Below are 19,015 nucleotides of genomic sequence, written 5' to 3' on the forward strand. Positions count from 1 at the left end.
TGATGGGTGCAGCACACCAACATTGCACAAGTATACATATGTAACAAACCTGCACGTTATGCACATGTACCCTAGAACTTAAAGTATATTAAAAATAAAATAAAATAAAATTAAATTAAATTAAATAAAATTAAATGGGATAATGCATATAAAGAACATATAATACAATTCCTGGGATATAGTAAGTGCTTATAAATATCAATTTTTGAATAGTGGTATGAATAGAACGGTATATAGGAAGAAAAAGATCAGCAGTCGAGGTGGCAATCGTATGCTGAGCATCTATTGTGAGCCCAGGACAGGTTGAATCATCTGGGGATAACAACAAAAAGTCAGTCTTTTTTCTTGCCAGGAGGAGATTTATATGACTAGTGCCTGTGAGCATTTGGAAAAACCAGCGAGACAATGAGCAGGCAACTTCATGCCAGGCCATGGCTGCAGGGTTCGTGCAATAGATTAGAAGACGTATAAGTGGACCTGGATGAATAACGGACTTTAGGAAAGACCGTGAAGAAAAAATACAAAACAAGCAATCATGAAAAACTGCAGCCTCAACATCCAGGCTGATGAAAGGGGCAAAGGCTCAGGAAGACCTTCAGTAGTGAAAGGGAGAAAGAAAGAGAGAGTTGAATTCAGAACAGGCCAGCTTGTTCTCCGACCTCACCAACCCCTGACAACTGTAGACCTCACAGGGACTTACAAGGCCTTCCAAGGCTCAATTGCCTTAGGAAAAACAAGCAGGATGAAGACACAGAGCAGTGGCTCTAAACTTAATCTACCTTTATTTTTCTGATATTAGGCATGGTAGAACAAAGCAGATTGGCCCAGGGACATACAGACACTAAGAGTGAAGCCTCTCTAGCCCTATACCTAGGAAGAATGTGGCCCAGGAGTTCCTGACTGAATCCCAGAGCCTGAAAGCCTCATTCAGCAGTTGGATTAGCACCAAGTGTCTGGGATTCCTTTCCTGGTCCCTACCCCTCCCCCCAAACAAGTCACTCCCTCAGCACCTGCAGTTTCTGCAATCCTTGCCAAGATAATGAAGTCATTGATCAAGAGAAGTTCAGCTTCTAACCCTTTCCATTTCATGCTTCCTTCACATTGCTGGCTGGATATTCTCTTCTGTGTTACTTTAACCTGCAGCCTCTGAACCAAGCAGTGCAGAAAATGTGTTTGTTTTAGGCGATTAAACATCTGCAGGCTCCATATCCATTCAGGAAGTTTCCCCTTGAGTCACCAGCATCTGGTACCTACTCTTGATAAGTAAAGAGCCTCCCTCTCCATTCTACCAGGCCCACTCCTCTCCACTTCCTGGCCCAGCTCAAAAATACCACATTGCCAGGGCCGAATGTGACACCAAGGTCTTGCCCCATGCTGGCCTCAGAGACTTCTCAATCTCATTCTCAGAATGCCCTTGATTGGGTCTAATGTCCCAGCAACTCCACCTCTCCTGCAGAAGACTCACAATTACCAGCCCCTTTGCACAAGAGCTTATGGCTTGCGAGTTGCCCCTTTTTACCAGGTAAATGTATGCTTTCCTTCAAACTCTTGATCCTATCTGACTTGCCTACCCACCTGTGGGCTCAGATGATGCTTTGAGGATATAAATAGATATGAATGTAGAATTTTTCAGTGGTCATATCTTTATGCATGTCTGTCTCCCTGGCTAGGCTTGAGGAAAGGATCTTGTCATGGTCTTCTTTACATTCTCATGCAGAGCACAGAGCTGGGTGATAATCAGTGAATGTGCTGGGTAGATGAGTGGATGACCTGAGGGCTCTGCAGTGTCCAGGAATGGCTGCTGACCTGTTCATCTCACTGCCAGGAGTTGAAAAGCTGTCATACACAGATGTCATACACATTATACTCTTATCTTCACCATGGCACTTCTTCTAGGCCATAATAATCTGTCTCCTCTCTTGTGTGATCCACTGCACCTATTCCCCAAAACTTAGCAGATAACCATTTAGTGACTTAAATTGCTCCTTAAGTGTGTTAGTGTGTAAGTGTGAAAATTTTGTCTCCCCCTCAAGACAATATTAAGTCCCTGAAGGGCAAGAATATTTTGCACGTCTCAGGGCTTATGAGAGTACTGATAAACATTTATGGAGCACTTATTACGTATCAGGCAGTGTGCTAAGATTTACATGAATTTTCCTCATTTGGTTCAGGGCCTCAGAAGGATCTTGAACAAGTGAGGAGAACAGAAGCAGAAACTTAGCCAGATGACAGCAAGCTGGTCTCTGGGCCTAAGTTCTAGTCCCAGATCTGCCACTCATCACCCCAGGGCCTGAACAGTCGCCCCATACCCAGAATGGGCTCAACTCCCTCTTCATTCAAACAAGGGGGCTGGGATGTGTGAAAATGCGGGAGTTCCAAGGCCCCTGTCAGTCCTGGCACTGTAAATTCTACCAGCATGGTTCTAAACACTCTGGCGAGTGCACCACAACAGAATAGAGCTGCCCCCTCATCCAGAAGGAATGCTGCTACCCCTTCAGCCCAGGCACATACTGTATTACAGTAATGAGAGCTTTGGCTGCTTTAAATATCACAAAACAAAAACAACGGGCAGCCCGAGTTCATCATCCCCATCCAGACCACAGAGGAGCACACCACCAGGCTGAGGCCAGAGTGAGATGGTGAGAGAAGCCCACACAGTCGCTTTCAGGGATCCACTGGCTCATAGCTGGAACGAAAATCACCAATAGCAGGGGCTATTAAGAGGCAGGCAGAGGGACAGCCTGCAAGGTCACACTGGGACAAAGAGGCCCTGGCTGTAGTGAGATTGGATATCTAGAATCCTGGATCCACCAGAGATGAGTTGGTGCCAAGCCTGAGGCTACAGGAACCACGGTCTCTCACCTCTGGGAGAGCCAGGAGAGTCCAGCCAAAGATCTCCACAGAAATGAGGCTACAGTCTCCCTCTGGGTCCTGGGAGGCATCTGCAAAGCAGAACAGCAAACATTAATCAGAAGGGCCGGAGTGGGTGAGCATGCAGAAAGCACGGCAGCCAGGTCCTTTTTCTCTCAATGATTCCCCCAAAAGCAAAAGAGCAAATCTTTAGGTGATTCTGGCAGGTCCTCCATGGAAAACCCCTTGAAGCAAGAGCTATGCTATTGAGAGTCCTTAGTAAATCCCCATTACGTAAAATGGCCCAGGACTATTCAGAAGCCTTATCAGATAGTGCTACGGACTGGATGTGTGTTCCCCCAAAATTCCTATATTGAAATTCTAACCCCCAGTGTGACAGTATTAGGAAGTAGGGCCTTTGAGAAATGATTAGGTTATGAGGGTGGCACCCTCTTTCAGAGTGCTTTTAAAAGAGATCCTATAGAGATCCCTCATCCCTTCCACCATGTGAGGACACAGCGAGAACATGCCATCCATAAACCAGGCAGTGGGCCCTAACCAGACCCTGAATCTGCCAGCACCTTGATCTTGGACATCCTGGCCTCCAGGACAATGAGAAATAAATTTCTGTTGTTTATGAGGTACCTGGACTATCTTTTTTTTATTATAGTATCCAAATGGGGTAAAGCAGATAGTTATTTGATGTTAGTATGTGTCAAATCAGGGTGAAAAGCATGTACATGAATCAGCTTCCCATATGGATGATGAATAAGGCTCATGCACACTCTCTTCCTGCAGAAGTAGCTTTGCTGCCCCTTTACAACTCTCAGGCTATTAGACTCCATTGCTCTAAGGCATTTCCTGGTGATAGGGGAGTGGAACAGGCATTTATCTCAGGAAAGTAGGGGTTAGGGGCAGGGAGATGCTCTATCTATATCCCATCTACCCCATAATAAATGGTACCTCTGCCAGAATAGAAAATTGATAAAAGATTTGCCAATATTTTTTGTTTGATAGCAAAGATGTGGGCAACTCTTTCCTAAGCTGTAGGTTCTTTGCAAGATAAGGCTTCTCAATAACTGTGTGAGCCAGGGCTTTAAAAGGGAGGTTGAAGGTCTAAAGTCAAATGAAGGATGCCACCACCTCTGCCAAGATTCTGCTCAGCATTAACTGCAGGAAAGTGCAGATCTGTCTCCTCTCTTGCGTGCAATAGGAGCCAATGGCATATGATGTCACGAATCCCATGGGGATCCCAGCATGCGCACAAAGTATCGAACTCATTTTGGAAAGACAGACACACTCTGGAAAGGCAGGGGTTGGGTGGATGGGGAGAAGCTATGGTGGTAAAAAAAAAAAAAAATCCATTAGATATGAAAACCAGAAACTGGAATAACTACATAAGGGGAACTTATGTGACTTCAGCACCTCCTTCCTGAGATCAGTTTTGTGAGTTTCCTAGCACACTACCTGGCCTGCCCTTGAGGATGAAGATAGTATCTCTCTTTATTACCACCGAATCTCTAACACCTAACACAGTGCCTTCTACAGACAGGTGATCAAGAAATATTCGTGAATTCACATATAGTAGGTGATCAATAAATTTTGTTCCCTTTTTTATATTCTTAATCTCTTCTACCTCAAGAACTTAAGCCAATTGGAGGTTCGTGTCCTATTTGCCACACAGGGCTGGTACTAAATGGACAACATTGCTCTGGAAAACACCTTCTTCTCATCTTCCATCTGTCCTCTCTTCCACCCTCACACTCACCCCTCTCCGATGAGAACAATAGCGTAATAGCAGGCTCTTCATTACCTTCCCTTCTCTGAACACCTCGTTGATGTTGATAACATTCTCTTGAACTGGAAACTAATCTTTTCCCATATGATTCAGTCTTATCTCTATTTTTATCTCATTTTCACAATGCCAAGTATAATACGTTTATCTCATTATAAACTCTCTGATATCAGGAACTAGAGACTATACATTCTGTATAGGCATCGTGGCACATAGCACAATGCCTTATATACTTCTGAACAAACTGCATTACTCTTCATCCCAAACTATGACCTTTCCTAATTATACTTTATGCTTTATCGCTCAATCTAGTCTTTTTCCATTACATATGCTCCCAACTTCCAAAAGGAAAACATGGCTTGAAATATTCATTAACCAGCATTTATTGAGAACTTATTACATATCAGAAAACATGCTAGGTGATAAAGAAGAAAAAATGTATACACACACACACACACACACACAGAGTATAAAAGATCAGAAATGCCACAGTTTAAGTCACTTTCTCTATTGAAGCCAAGGGAGTTAGCTAACTGAGTGGCTTATCGGAAACAGCATCTGACCAGCTGCTGAACTAATGGTGTAATCTTGGATGAGCCAAATATCTCCCTGAGCCTCTGTTTCTTAATCCTTCATAATGTGAGGAAGACATCCTCTCTCACATTAAGTTCCTTCTGGACAATGAGAAGTACCAAAGCTTATGTAATTAGATCCTATGGTAGAGAATAAATATACTGTAGCTATTGGCATAAGAATGAGAACCATGAGGTTGACATAGGGTAACATTTAAACTGCGTGTAACACCAACTACATTTAGGTTCACATCAACTGACTACATACTCAGAGACTCTAGCAGTAACAGACATTCAATGAATGACCTATACTCAGAGTCTCACACATGAATCTAGTTGGGTAGGGAATATCTATTCAAAATCAAGAGCCAACAATAGGAGATGATACATTGTTCATGTTCTTGGTTTTTCTGAACTCACTGCTTGCATGGGACCTAAGTATAAGCTGCTTGCATAGTCAGTATAAGCTGGAGAAGAAGGTAAAGGATGTAAAGAGGGTCTCTTTTTTCCAACTGATGGGAGAATTCAAAAATTTTCTAAGGAGAATGAAAGAAATAATCCAAGAGGGAAGACAGAGTGACAAAAATTACAACGAACAAAGATGAAGAATATGATTCAGAACTTTATGCACAATAATGCCAAGTGACGAGGAAGCTGGGAAGAAAAATAAGACAAAGAGGAGAAACAGGAGAATCCCAAACTGTACAACTAAAACTAATAAAAAGAACTAGACTCTTTTCAGAGAAGGTAAATTGGGCTTTGTGATAAGAAAGTTGTATCTCCAGGATGCAAAGGTTCAAGGAGCTTAATATAGCTGCAGTGGGAAGAGAAAAGTGATGATGAGTGACTCCCTGCCAAGAAAACAAGGGGATTTACTGAAAGACCTTGGAATGCTTCGTGCAGAAAAAAGAAAGCTACACTGGGACTCGATGATGGTCTTCAAATATGTGATGCCCTATTCTGAAATAGAAGGTTTCAGATCATACAACAGAACTCCAGTCATGACTGAGGAAGTTGCAGGGAGGCAGATTTTTATCCAAAATAAGAGGGAACACCCTAAAAATTAGAGCCATCCAAAAATGCGCTGTGCTTCTTTGTGAGGTTGTGGGTAACTTGACATCAGCCTGACACAGAAAGCAAATGGATACTCATGAGCTGAAAGAGCTACTTTATTCATACTGATATAGAGTCAAAGCCTTACGTGGCAATAGTTTATGACCAAGAGCCATATGACTTGTACGCATATGAACACTCCCACAAGACCATACCACCTACACGTGTAAATACCAGAGCTGATCATTGTTACCTTCCATTTACTGCAAATGCCATCTGGCCCAGATTCTGTGGCAAAACTTGTGTATTATGCTATCCTCTACTACAACTGAATTGTTTAAACCAACTTTGAGCTTCAGAAGTAAGGTCTGGAGGACAAAATTAATCATTTTTCCAAGGGAATCGGGTCAACCTATTTAATACCACTTAATAGTTGTAAAGAATCTACTACGGTCAGCTATAAAAAGTGTTTTAACCTACAAACGTACATTAGTAAATTACCTGTGGTTTTTTTTTTTTCTTTTTTTCAGTTCTTCTTCCCATGCCCAGATCTCCCCAAGTCCTAAATTATTTATCAGTGTCTTGAATGCCATTGAAATATATACCAACACCGCTCAGTGTTTCTCCTGAGCACCTGCTGAACATGGTAAAGTTTCATTTCACCACAACACATGTAGAAGACAGAATGCAAAAAGGAAAACACTGGTTTAATCACACAGCACATAGTTTCCTTTTCTGTTTCAACCAGTAGCTATAAATGGTTTTAAGACATGAAATATGCCATTCTCATAGTGCCCTGTAGGTGATTAATGACTCTGAGTAACAGTTCATAGAGGCATCTTCTCAATAATACCTCCTCCAAAGTCTTGCTGTGACCCCATATCCCAACAGTAGAGTGAGAGATTCTCATTGCTTCCAAAATTTTGGTTACAATGTATGCTTTAACATGTGCAGCAAAAGGATGACCCAGCCCCAGCATGCTCATGTTTCTATGCAAATACCTCCTCTTGTGTGAGGTCTGCAAGTACATCAGATTTCCAAGGCTGAAATCATGTGCTAAAAATGCTGAAGGCTCAGCACTCTCCGTACTATGCTGGAGTTTCAAAGTCTTGGCTGTCTGAGAATAAAGTATTCCCCCGAGTGTGAATCTTCAATATGGCATGCAAATGAGTTGCATGATGTCCTTGACCTAGCTCCTTGAAAAGGGATGTGGCATACAAAACTGAGTGTCTGGGTCATAGTCATGGGGTCCACAACAGCCCAATAGACATTGCATTCACAAGGTCCTGAGCCTGGCTAGGATCCAGGGCTGATAAGGAGCACATTTACCCCAAATAGCATAAGATGGTGTTGCCAGTAGAAGCCATCAAGTGAGGGGTGGGAAAGTCATATGGTTAGAATCCTGCAATATTGAAAAGAAGAAACAGTGAAAGATAGGGTCAGGGTAAAGTCATAGTCATGGCAAATGTGCTAGACATCCACCTCTGTGTGGTCCATTGCAGTTTAAAGAAGCTCTCTCATGAGTAACCACCTGTTTGAAAATAGAATTGCAGATGCTTTGTTTGAAAACAGAGTTGCAGATGCTTATGATTATAGTTAGGGCACGTGTGGGAAATCCCTTTCCTAACAAATTGAGCTACATATCAACTTAGGACGAGGTGACAATAGAAGCTAATTAGGAGGAAAAGATCTTTCTGAGTGTTATCTAAACTATTTATTTGTGAATCCAAAAATCTCAGTGTTTATGTCTAAGAATTTTACTGTAGAACTTTGCATCTTATTGTTTTATCTGTGTGTTTTAAAACTAAAACTGGGTTTTCACTCACATAAATTTGATGGCATATTCAGAAATAATGACTGAGTCTTATAGAAAGGAGATAAAAGTGAGCTTAAGAGAAGTTGAATTCATTGAAGATATTCTACATTTTGCTTTTATTTGTTCATGCTTTTAATGGAACAAACCAAGAAGCAGAGTATGGCATAACTATATCCAACCACCTGCTAGACAGTGTGTAGGAACCATAGTGCACAACCGCGTTTAGCCTCAAGCTGTCTTCCAACAATACTCCATACTCTTCAAAACCAATGTTCATGACACTCAGCAATCTCAAGTGGGAACAACTGCCAGAGACCGTTTTTCACAGAAATTTGGGTTCACAGTGCAAGACAAGGTAAGTGCTATTCCTTAAACAGGTGATATTTGGAAGTAAAAGTGTCCAGAGACAATGTAGAATTGGAAAAAGGAGATATAAATTGATGCAAGTAGAGTGAACATAGATTCTTTAGAGGATATTATTAAGCCATTGTGGCCTAGCAAGGAAAGTGTTTAGATTTATAATGCTAACAAGGTAAGTTTCAATTCATCTCTGCACACGGTTTTTCAGAAGGCATGGAGAAATTCAAATGTCTCTTATCTGTTCTCAAAATCTCCTCACCCTTTCCCCATATTCACAGGCATCAGGGAGCACTGGTATAAGTTAGAAGCCTATGCCAGCCTTCTTCTGAATTCCCTGTCATGGGAGCTCCCCATTGCAGACAATCTTGGTTAAATAGGCATAAGTCCCAGAGAATATCCTTATAGTACAGACAATCCCAAAAGGATTACAGATTATAAAGCTCCTCACTATATGAGTCAAACAGTGTAATTTCGAGCTAGGGAAGGCATGTTGATCTTCATTCCTTTTCTTCAAAAACCCCGAGGACAGGGCTTTAGGAATAAAGCACATTAGTATGAGGCTATGAACTATGGGAGAAGGCCCCCAAAGCTAGCAATGGGAATGATTAGGGAGAATCCTCCGAACAGCCCCTCAGACTGCTGCATAGTTCAAGAGCAGAATGGTAAATTACAAAGTGCCTACAAGCCTCCCACTGGCCGTTTTCTGCTGGTAGGAACAATCCTAATGCAGCCTTCTCCCAGGCCTGAGGACGCTTGAGCCGTGCCCTCCTATACACAGCAGGAGTTAGGGGAGAGGCAGGCAGAGGATAGCGGAACCCTAATCATAGTGCTAGGTTTCAACCCAGCTTGAGAAGGAAACAATTCCCCCCATTCCCCTGAAAAATATTCACCATGGCACATCCAGAAGTAAAAATAAAGGAGAAGGGAGAGTGTAGAAAATATATTGTCTGTAACGGGCAGGCCTGGAAGTGGCAGCGACATAAGACGCCTGAAATGAACACAGATAATGCCTCCCTGGTGCTTTGGATGCCTGAAATGAGCACAGACCATGCCTCCCTTATGCTTTGAACAGCCTCAAATGTGCGTACAGCAAGGGGCTAACCGACTCTCTAAGGAGGGCATCTGCCTGAACAGCTTCTGAGAACTGAATCCCTTGACTGTTCTGCTTGGACACAGTATCCCACAGAGCATTGCCATTTGTCTGATCTTACTCCCTTCTCAACTATCCCACCTTCTCTGTTTTCCCTTCAGTCAGCTTTCTATGTTCAATTTCATTCAGCAAAGTATTCTAAGACAGTTCTACTGCAGATAGACAAGCAGATGAACTGCAGATATTAGTGACCAACAGATGAGCAGATTCTCTTCTCGATCTCATTGAGGATTTATTTAATTGGCAGTTGCTGTCTTCAGTGTTAATAGCTATAGATTTTTAGGGTTAGAAATGGAGAACTCTAGCCCATCTACTTCTACTATCACTCCACCAACAACACTAACAAGCAGTATAGCTCAGTGGTTGAGCCACAGGCTCTAGAATGAGGGTGCCTGGCTTTAAATCTAAACGCTGACCTTTACTAAATGTGTGAGTTTAAGCAAGTTCCTTAACACTCAAGCTTCAGTTTTCTCGTAGAAAAATAGGATCCTTTCCAAGAGGACCATCGTGAGGAGTAATCATGAGGAGTCAATGAGTTAATACCTAGAAACAGTGCTTGGCATCAAGTCTTAGCTTTTATTATTACAACTGGAGCTGTTTAAACAACTGGAGCTGATCTCATTTCATAGTAAATGTATTTTGACTCTCCCTAGTACACAACTAGGCCTCATACATATTAAATAATCATGACATTACAACACTTTGGCAGCAAAAACAAATACACCCAAAGCAAACAAAAAGCCCATCTCCTTTGCTGTAATAAGAAACAGTCCAGGTTAGCATGCAAAATTGTCGGGTTCGACCTCATATTGGAACGTGTTTCTCTAAGGAGGTCTAACCCCACGTTTGCTGGGATACTTCAGTTTTCAGCAGATGACTATGTGAAACTTTGCAGTTTCAAGTTTTCTTTGCCATGAGGTTCTTATGACTCAGATTTTATGACCCACCCAAGAGACCACTTGGACTCCAATAGTTGAGTTGCTCTGTACACTCCTGCAGTGACAATCCTTATTTTTTTAAGAGTCTCTTAAAATGGAGTCATCTTAAAATCTTAAGATGGAGTTACATCTCTTCTAAGAAACACGCACTCTAACCAATAGTCTTTATCCATTAATTCTATGAAGTTCAACAAAAAGACTAACAGAGAAAAAGTTGTTTAAATGAGTATGTTATTACTTTCCTACTGAGCTCTCCCCAATAAGATCATGATTAGACTCGAGGTACATGTACCCCTACCAACTCCCACCCCTACCCAGAATGAGAATGCGAAATTCAGCAAAAAGAGGCATGGAGGCCCACAGAGAGGGTTCTGGGTGAATCTCTTGTATAATAGAAATCTCAGCAGAGAAGTGGAGATTCTGGGCAGCTAAGTACAGGAACCCAGGCCCAACAATTGGGAACTACATTCTGGAACCTCAAACAGAGGATTAGCACAGTCAGAGAAGTGGGGGCTTTCCATCCCAGGGGAAGCTTGTGTCTGGGCAGACAGCGAGGGCAGGGAAGAAGGCTGGGAGGCACAAGCTGCCTCTGATTTCAGCAGAAAGAGTTGGGCAAACAGCAAGGGTATGGGGTGGAGAGAAGGGAGGAAAGGGGCCTCTCTTACTAAAGCGGTGGTTTGGGCTCCAACCAGGAGTCAGTTGCATTTGGAGCTGGAGATTGGTGAGGTGCTGGTCCAGCAATCGCCTCTATCAAATGTGCATCCAATCAGTGTCATTTTTCAAGCCCTCACTCAGCTTTGGCCAAGGAGGCAGCGATGAAAGCCAGAGGCTCAAGCTGAAACAGGCAGGAGCCTGGAGCTCATGAAATATGACACCCAGAGAGGGAAACCGAAGGGAAAGAGTCACAGCCAAACAAACACACCCTCAGCCAGAGCTGGAGCCCAGAGGCCCGAGATGGGGGCCCTGGCCTTTCAGGGGGAGATGGCCAGCTGTTACTGCTCTCCTCCTTTCCAGGGTCACAGTTTCCACAGAAAGGGAAGGCTCTTTTTGCTCAGAGCATGCACACTGGCCACATCCACAATTTAGAGAGGATCTATGAACCCTTGTTTGGTGAAACTTTTAGTGTTATTTGGTTTAAAAAAAAAAAAGGAAAAGAAACATTTAAAACATTTCAATGTCTTCTGTCGGTCAGAAGCTATGCTGAACCCATGAAATTTACTATCACTTCTCTCCTACCTTTTAACCAATACTGGAATATAGTGGATGTGTTATGTCATGGATAATCCACAGCAATAGATAACATTTAGCTCTAGAATGAGTTCATTGATTTGCTTTTCAATACATAAGCCAGTAGAACCCAGTCATTAGTAGCCTTGCACATTTTGAGTTACAGGAACTGGGCTCATAGTTCAGCACTACCTCTGACCTGCTATATGACCTAGGGCAAATCACTCAACCTCTCTGAGCCTTAATTTTTCCCATCCATTAAGTGGGAATGATGGTAACAATCCCATATAACTGTTATTACAATTAAATAAGATGGTCTATTTAAAGCAGTTATTATAGTGCCTGGCATATAGCAAGTACTCAGTAAATGGTGGCTATGAGTGTATCTGAGGCTCAAACATTTATAATTCTCCAAATAATCCTGTTAAAAGAATTTTTAAAAGCCCATTTGAGAGACATTGACACAGTGCTCCACATCCCCCTTTCAAGTCCCTGCTCAACTTTCTTCTAATGTTCATGCCCAGCGGGGATCAATAGCATCACTCCTCACACCGATGGTACAAAGCATCACCTTAAAAATTGCGGCTTTCTGCCTGGGCACAATGGCTCACACCTGTAATCCCAGCACTTTGGGAGGCCGAGGCAGGTGGATCACTTGAGCTCAGGAGTTTGAGACCAGCCTGGCTAACATGGTGAAACCCCGTCTCTACTAAAAATACAAAAATTAACCGGTGTGGTGGCGCATGCCTGTAATCCCAGCTACTTGGGTGACTGAGGCACAAGAATTGCTTGAACCTGGGAGGTGGAGGCTACAATGAGCCAAGATCGCACCACTGCACTCTAGACTGGGCAACAGAGCTAGTCTCCACCTCAATAAAAAAAAGAAAAAAGAGCTGCTTTCTTTTCTGGCTTGTCTCACCAGCGTTCCCATCATGTTAAAAGCTTTCGTGTCTATATGAAGGCACTGTAATAAATTGGAAAGAATGTCCACCTATCATGTCAAAAACTTGACAAAATTAATAAAGTTGAATTCAAAATGGTTTTTTTAGCAATTAAGTCCAAATTCTAGAATTAAGTCACAATAATGATATCGCTCCATAACCAAAGCAAGATATTTGGATTTCGATATTTGAATATTTTTCACAGATACATTCAAAATTCTCTGAACAAAAATTTTACATGTGATTGAGTCAAATAAGGTGGTATTAAAATTTGAAAGATAATGTTTATGTGTTTGAAAAATTATAGATCACAAAATCACCAGGAAAAAAAACAAACTCAAATACAAAGCTAGGCTGCTTTTTTATGAACTGATGAATAATGTTTTGACTGAAAGATATTTCTATCAGTTATTAATAAAAATACTTCTAGATTTTTGACATATCACAGAAATGTAGCTCAACATGCATTCTTTTTTTAATATTTATTGAGAAATTTCTAAACATCAGGAACTTTGCTAAGCACTACAAATAAGTAACACAGTAACTTCCCACGTGTGTCTTAGAGTTTCATGGGAGGCTTGAAAAAAGAAAACTCAATGACAGAATGATATGACAGGGCAATGATAGGCGAATACAGGGACCTGGCCAAGGTTTAAGGGGCAGGAACATCTTCCCAGACTAAACAACATCTAAGCTGAGACCTAAGGGATGTGCAAAACATAAAATGAGGAGGTGGGGGAAAGAACTCCACAGGTAGAGGCACCCTCATGAAGAAAAACCCAGAGACTAAAGGGTCTTTCCTCAGAGGGAATGTGGGAAATGTGGAATCGCCTTGGTGTGGCTCAAGCACGGAGTGTGCGGCAAATCAGAAAGATATGAGACCAGTGAGGAAAGCCAAAACCTTGTAGGATATTTACTCTGAGAGCAAAGCAGAGCCACTGGAGGGCTTTTAGGCAGAGAAGTGGCATATCCAGTGAGTGACTTAAAACCAGAAGAGAAAAAAATGGAAATGAGAAGGCAGAGTAAAAAAACTATTGCCCAAATAGGCAACAATGGAGGGGATGGAGACAAACCAGGAGTTTGAGGACATCCTGGTCAACATGGTGAAACTCCATCTCTACTAAAAATACAAAAATTAGCTGGGCATGGTGGTACGTGCCTGTAATCCCAGCTACTTGGGAGGCTGAGGCAGGAGAAGTGCTTGAGCCTGGGAGGCAGAGGTTGCAAACTATGAGAGATTTAGCTATGAAATCAAATGGATCATGATTTGATTCAAATATCAGGGTGAAGAAGAGAGAAAGAAGCCAAGAATGATGCTGAGTTTCTTGCTTCGGAGGCCAAGGATCCCAGTGCAGGCCTTTGTGCTTACTGCCCTCTCTGCCTGGAATGTTCTTCACATACCTCTCAGGCTCCCTTACTCACTTCATCCAGGCTCTGGGTCCAAGGTTGCCTGGTCAGAGGTCCTCTTCAACCACCCCATATAAAATGATACCTAGTCAGTGCCCAAACCCTAAGCCCAGCTCCATAATTCTTTATCCTCTTACCCCCTAATACCACTTTAGAGTATTTCTTATCCCCTAACTTGTTACATATTTTTCTGTTCAATGACCTTGCTGTCCCCTTGAGAATGTAAGCTCCATGAAAAGGGCAATTGTTTCTATTTTGTTTCACTCTCAGTACCTAAAATAGATCCCAGCACATTGTCACTCTCAATATGTCTTTGTTTGATGAATAAACTCATAAAGATAGAAAACGTCAAAAGAAAAAACACAAAGGCGGTCCAGAAACACTCCCTCATTTTCCAGCACTAGTTCTAACACTTTCATTCGGAAGCTCCTTTGCCTTTTAGTTAATGAAAATGTAAGACATACAGAAAAGTGCACAAATCACACATGTAAAGCTCAACGACAAAGTGAACATACCTGTGTGATCACCACTCAGGGCCAGAAATATAACATCCTCAGCAACTCAGAAGCCTCCAACACAGCCCTCCCAGTCACTAACCTCTTGCTCTTCCCCAAAGGTATCAGGTAAACTGATGTCTAACCTCACAGAGTTTTGTCTGTTTTTGAACTTTATATAAATATAATAACTCCATTTGTCTTCTTTTGTGTTTGGCCCCTTTCACTCAAAATTAGTTTGTGAGGTTCACCCATGTAGTTCTCTGGAGCAATATGTCATACTTTTTTATAGTTTAATAAGATTCCACTTTACAAATAGCCTATAATTTATTTTTTATTGTTGATGAACATCTGGGTATTTCCAATTTGGAGCCACAACTAATGATGCTGTATAAACATTCCAGTACATACTTTTAGGTAAACATATAGATATACATTTTCATTGGATTATAGCTAGGATATTAATTCTGGGTTATAGAGCATGCAAATGTTCCATTTTAATAAATATTGCCAAAAGGTTTTTCAAATAAATTATACCACATTTGATTCTTACCAGCAGTATACGTTATTTCCCACTGTTTCAAGTCCTCAACAGTGCTTGGTAATACAAGTCTATTTGGTTTCAGCCACTTTGGTGGGTATGTAGTGGCATCACATTTCCCTAGTGACTGAGGTAAAGGTGGAGTGAAGGCAAACTTCTTTTCATGTCATTGGATATCCATTCTTGTGAAGTTCCTGTTCTGGTCTCTTGCCCCTTCGCCTGTCTTTTTCTTATTGATTTGTGAGAGGTCCTTACATGTCTTGAATGCAAATCCTCGATTGGTCATAAGTGCTCCAAATAGTTCCTCTGACTCCATTGTTTGCCTTTTCCTTTCTTAACAGTGACTGTTGATAAACATAAACTCTTCACTTTAATGGAATCCACGTGATCAATCTTTCCCTTTCTGTTAGTGTTTTCTGTGGCTTGGAGCTGTTGTAGGAAGCATTCATAAAGAAGGATGAGTACAGCAGGGAAACAGAGGTGGAGGGAAGGCACTTTCCAAAGAGGGGTGTGTGGTGGGATGGTGTCAGCCAAGGCAGGGACGTGCTCTCAATATTGAAAACACTGGGCTGCACTCACTAGAGCAGAAGGTTTGTGTTAGTAAATGTGGGAGAAAGTTTAGCCAGGTAAGGTGAGGCTAGACTGCACAGGACCTTAAGGCAGGCCGAGGCATTTCCCCATGACCTGAAGGCACTGAGGATGCTCTGAAGGTCCCTGTCTCCACCTACCTATAGGCCTTGCCTGTCTTTTTTTGCAGGCTACCATGTGGATATGCCCACCATGGAATTGAACCAGTGTCCCTTGTGATACCTTTCTACCTTCTACATACTTCTATTTCTGTCTTTACCAGACTGCATGGCAATTTATGTATGTTCCAATCTAAACTGACAACTTCAAAAGCAGATATTGGCAGCAGAATGCAAGATCAATTTGTACAGGCTCATAAGAGCTGATTATTAAATTTTCAGGGCTTCTGTAAGCCAATTGACATGATGTTGGTAGCTTGAAATCAAACATGGCAAGACTATTTACTCGATGGAAATCAGCAAAAGCTACAAATCAGGGCACCGCCTCCCACAGAGCCAGTTGTACTTGCCAGGACATCACTAGACACTGGTCTTATTCAACTCTATATTCCTGTCACCAAGCACAGCGTTTGCCTCAATGTTTGTTGAATTAAATTTCATTTTTTTCACAACACTTATCACTCCTTTTAGGACTCCACATAAATAAATTCTTTGAACAATCATTATGAGAATCCTGCTCTCTGCTCCTTCAGTACACCCAGCCAGTAGGTTTCATTCCTTTGTTATGCACAGCGAGGCCATCCTTGAGAGTTTTCAAGGGCATTTGTGAGGCAATTAGAGAACTCTAGGCAATGCATAATTAAAGGCAAGGTAGGGCGTTGGAGTGTCCAATCCTTCCAGAGCCCAGTCTTCAAGAGATCTTTACAACCTGGCTGGTGCTCCTAAGAGGTCTGTAAAGCATCCTTTCTCATGAGAATCTCAGAGTAATAGCAGCCCAGGCACTTCCTAGAGCCAAAAGCTCATCGAACTCACGAGGCCACTAAAGGAGCAGCCTGTGGGCCCGCTGGGTTAGGCACAAGGCATGTCCCTTGTTGTTCCCTCCGAAAACAGGATGGGGAAATGTCAGTTGGTGAGAGAGCTCGTGACTCATGACCATACCCTTGGGGGCAAAGAGGTTTTCCAGTAAAAGGAATGAGTAAAGTTTTATCTGCCACACAAATCCAAGTGCCAAAACTTGGTGAAAGAATGAATATAAATTAAATAGACACAACTCTGGCATTTCAAAGCAATTAAAAAACATAACTGTAGATCTGTTTTTAGAGCAAGAATACTATTCCACTGATTCTTAACCAAAAGAATGCCCAGGGTTCAGGGGGCCAGCGCAGGAGAATCTCCTCAGGAACAGGCATGAGGGCTTGTGTGATTCAAACAAAAATTACTCACTATTATAATTGCTTTAATTTATTTTTAGTCATGGTTATTTACTCACTTAGAAATTTCAAATAACTTTAGGGAAGGCAAGACTTTTTATGTTTATAAAAAGATGTGTGGGTTTTCTAAAGGATGAGAAACATTCATGTATTTTAATTCTCATCTTTTACACATAAGGAAACTGAAAATCCATCTATAAACTCTACAAAAGCATCGAGGAAATCTATCTTATCACCTGTTATGTGTCTAGTACCAACAATGCCTAGCACACAGTAGGTATGCTGGAAAGAGCTGCTGAATGAATCAGTAAATAAACGAATGAGAACCAGAGAGGAGATATGACTTGGCTAGTGTCACACATGTTGACATTTTGGCAGAGCTGGCATGAATGTCCTGTAACCCCCAAACCAGTGAGCTTTCCACCCTAGAGGAGTAGTTAATTAAGAACATGCACTCTGGAGCCAGACTGCCTGGGTTTCTATGCCAGCCCCACCAATTGCTAGCTTCGTGACTATGAGTAGATTATGTAACATTCATGAACCTCATTTCCTTCTTCCATAAAATGGGAATAATCACAGTCCTGCTTCCAGAAAGCAGTTACAAGCATAAAGTGAGGAAACACATGTAAAGTATTTAGAAAGTGCCCAGCTGTCAGGATGTGCTCAGTACACAAAGGTCACAAATGATAAGACAGGACTAAATGAAGTAGTTCCTAATGGCTCAGCATTCTGCCTTTTCTTTTCTCTTATTTTTTTGACAGAGTCTTGTTCTGTCACCCAGGCTATAATGCAGTGTCGTGATCTCAGCTCACTGCAATCTCTGCCTCCTGGGTTCAAGAGGTCCTCCCAACTCAGCCTCCCAAGTAGCTAGGATTACAGGCATGCGCCACCATGCCAGGCTAATTTTTTTTTTTTTTTTTGTATTTTTAGTAGAGATGGGGTTTCACTATGTTGGCCAGGCTGGTCTAAAACTCCTGGCCTCAAGTGATCTGCCTGCCTCGGCCTCCCAAAGTGCTGGGATTACAGACGTGAGCCACAGCACCCAACCGGCATTCTGTCTTCCATGTTCTTGGTAAGCCCTTTGAAAACTTAACCTAAGACAAAACCTTGATGCCTTCTTTTTAAATGACAATTTACATTTTTTCCAGCAGCCCATCAATTTAAAGTAAACCCAAAGACTAACAAAAAAAATAAGTGAGACCAACAAGACAGTCTTTGAGGAAAGTTCTACTTTACTCTCCACTTTATCCCCTAAGAAACCTGGCAGGGGACAGGTGAGGTAGCTTGGTGGTCACGAGCACGGACTTTAGGCCTTAACTGCCGAAGTTTAAATCTTAATTTCTCTACTGGTTTTCATGTATGACCTTGGGCAAATTATCTTCTCTGTTGGTGTTAATGCTTCTTCAGTTATAAAATGAGCTTAATAACTGCCCTTACCATGTGTAGGGGTGTGGTGAGGACTAGCCAAGGCCTGGCACTTTCTTGGAAACACAGGTATTAACCATCACCTCACACAATAGACATTCATGTGACATCACGTGTTTCCAAAATATCAGCTGCATGACAGAGAGTGCTGCTGTCTCACCATTGGCTACCCTTGAAGACTATGTTGCAACTGGCACCCGAACCACAGTCCAGATCCACAGTGTAGCATGACACTAGCCTGTGGAGATGCACAAATCATATCTAAAGCCAGCACTGATCACTGGAACCAAGCTCCATGTCAACCAGCCTGAGTTAAAGAACCTAAGTCACACAACAAAAGTGTGCACAATTTTCCCGCAGAACATCATGAGGGGACCAAGGACCCTGAGGCTTCATCATCAGTGAAAACAGAGCACCAGGGTACGAGCTCCCTGACAAGGGTCTCAGGAAGGCCGGCCCCACAGCCAGAACCGACCAAGCTGTGACTGG

General features: G+C 42.2%; 1 protein-coding gene across 2 annotated transcripts in view; it reads right to left on the reverse strand.

Moving 5' to 3' along the window:
* The window catches only part of DDR2 (discoidin domain receptor tyrosine kinase 2), a 166,286-nt gene that overhangs the window by 79,921 nt on the left and 67,350 nt on the right, over positions 1–19,015 (reverse strand). Inside the window, exon 3 of one of the 2 annotated variants that reach the window (XM_011952964.1) lies at positions 2,863–2,942. The exons of the other annotated variant lie outside the window; for it this stretch is intronic. The gene's annotated coding sequence lies outside the window, so the exon portion shown is untranslated. The remainder of the gene's footprint in view (positions 1–2,862; positions 2,943–19,015) is intronic. 2 annotated transcript variants of the gene reach the window in all.

This window comes from Colobus angolensis, unplaced genomic scaffold, assembly GCF_000951035.1.
Source record: "Colobus angolensis palliatus isolate OR3802 unplaced genomic scaffold, Cang.pa_1.0 Scaffold354, whole genome shotgun sequence".
NCBI classification, from domain to species: Eukaryota; Metazoa; Chordata; class Mammalia; order Primates; family Cercopithecidae; genus Colobus; species Colobus angolensis.